We start from the raw sequence: 2,814 nt of genomic DNA on the forward strand, positions 1-2,814 counted from the left end.
TATATATATATATATATATATATATATATATATATATATATATATATATACTTGCTGAGCATAGGTTTCAGCACAATAAATTCATGTCATGTAGTCTATTATGTTTATGGTCATAATGATATTTATAGTTTTCTTTTATACATTGTCACCAGTAGAAATTATTCATAAACATACTGAATTATGTATGTGAGGTGGGAAAGAGAATGTACATATATGTTAATAGAACTATGATGTCATCATACGATATGGCTTTAACACCTGTTGCATAAATGAAGTATGCAAAAACACCAACAAATTGTGATTTTAATTGAAAATTGACAAAGAAATCAACGATGTTATGTATAATAACACACATATATATGCATGTATATTTTGTCATTATCAACATCATCATCGTCGTCATCATCATCATCGTCATCATCATCCTTTAATGTCTGTTTTCCATGCTGGCATGGGTTGGATGGTTTCACAGATGACAAGCCAGAGGACTGCATCAAGTTCCACTATCTATTTTGGCATGGTTCTTATAGCTGGATACTCTTTCTAACACCAACCATTTTACAGATTAGACTCGTTGCTTCTCATGTTTTGGCATCGTTTTTATGACTGGATTACATGTGTGTGTGTGTGTGTGTGTGTGTGTAAGTCATTTTCTATTGTATATGTACCATTCCTTGTCTGTTATATCTTGTCCTTGTCATATCTGGTCATTATTTCTTATTGTACATACAATGTTATTTTGTCCTCTCTTCGCACACATTTGTCAATATTTTCCTGTAGCTCTATGCTCTGGTGCTCCCATTGATAACAGTGGTCTTTGTTTTAAATAGCATGAAACCACTAAGACATCTCAGAAACCAACTGATGAAAAAATCAACTGCAAATGTTCCTTGTATTGTGTTTTTGTCTCCCTTTTCTGTCTGTTATGTTTTCACCCAGTTTTCATCTATTTTGTTTCTTTCTCTGTCTAACTTTTGAAATATATATATATATATAAGCCTGAAAGAAATATATATCTTGTTGTTGTTGGCATCTTTTTTTGTCTCAGGAGACAATGGAGCGCTGCATAGAATAATCTAGTCCGGTTTTTACATTTCATGTCCTAATACATCTCCTGCTGTGGCTGTGTTGTCCTATCCTGGAAAACACTCCCTCTGGCAGGGGCCACAAATGTAGCGAAGACTTTGCCTGGCTGGTTGTAATGTCGTAGTTTCTTGTTGACGTCTTTTCTTGTCTTTCCATTTCTCCTCCCTCGCTCTGTCACTCCTTTTTGTTCCCTCTTCTATGGTGCGTCGCCAATCTCTACGGTTGCTGGCAACCACTTCCCAGTTGCTAATATTGATGTCGCAGGCCTTCATGTCCCTTTTGCCGTAAGAACGGTCTTCCCAAAGACCTAGTGCCCTTAGCAAGCTCTCCGTAGAGTATATCCTAAGAGATTCTGCCATCTTCCATATGACTAACATGTCCAAGCCATCTCATACGTCTTTGTGTGAGGAGTGCAAACATGCTTGGTATTCCTGCTTGCTTGAGGACATTTTTTGTTGGGGACACGATTCTGCCATTTGATGCCAAGGATTTTCCGGAGGCAGCGCAAGTGAAAGATATTTAGGCGATGCTCTTGGCATGTCTATGGCGTCTCACTGCCATACACTAGAGTGTTAAGTACACATGCCTGGTAAATTTTCATTTGTTTCAGAAAATAATAATGCCAGACCCTCAGCTTACTCAAGAAATGATGAGGCATGTTGTTATTGTGGTTATAAAGGTTGAGCATAGCGATTTAGAAATATCTTGATTTTTAAAAGTTGCCAGATCTTTCATCTACAAAGTTTGTAAGGTGTTAGAGACTGAAGATGGAAACATATCACCAGTATTGAAGCATAAAAAGCATTGTAAATGTTCTAAAATCATCAGAACACCTGAATTTATCCAGCATATTCAACAGACCATTGATTACAATCCCAGAAGGTCCATCAGGTCAATTGCTAAAGATCTCCATGTATCAGAAGGAACAGTTAGAAATGTTGTCCATGAAGACATCAGATATAAGTCTTATATGATGAGGAAAGGTCAATTTGTCAGAAAAAGCAAAAGAAAATCACTACATCAGATCTAAGAGGTTCTTAAACAAACTGAAAAATCCAGCAGAAGATTTAATTTGGTTATTCACAAACAAGAAAAACTTCGACCAATATCAAAAAGTTAACAGAAGAAATGACAGATGGTTATGTGCAGACCCTTCTGAAGTTCCAAGTGTTATGCATACAAAATTTCCTGCAACTGTCATGGTTTTAGGGGCTGTCAGCAATGAAGGACGTGTGAGGCCTCCTTATTTCTTTCCACAAGACCTTAGAGTTAACTCTGCCACTTACATTGAGGTCCCGGAAACAATTGTTAAGCCCTGGAATGCCATGTGTGTTTCAGTAAGACTCTGCACTATCACACATGGCTCTAATAACACAGGAATGGATGGCTGAAACTTTCATGATCACATTAGCCCCACTAACATTTGGCCTCCTAATTCCCCAGATCTCAATCCATTAGACTATTACATATAGTGCATTGTTGAGAGAGAGAGATCAGTGAACATGCCCATAAAACCAAGATTCTTTGAAAGCAGAGAGTAATGTCCAAAATGAACCAGGACCACTTGATTCAAGCATATAAATGATTTAGATCTTATATAGAAGCAGTTCTTGAAGCTGAAGGTGGCTTTATTGGATAACATGATAGAAAAGAAGATTTATTTTTATCCTCAGCAATTTTTGATAAATAAAGTTATTATCTGTTATTATATATCTGTTATTTTATTAA

Source organism: Octopus bimaculoides, chromosome 17, assembly GCF_001194135.2.
Source record: "Octopus bimaculoides isolate UCB-OBI-ISO-001 chromosome 17, ASM119413v2, whole genome shotgun sequence".
Classification (NCBI taxonomy): domain Eukaryota; kingdom Metazoa; phylum Mollusca; class Cephalopoda; order Octopoda; family Octopodidae; genus Octopus; species Octopus bimaculoides.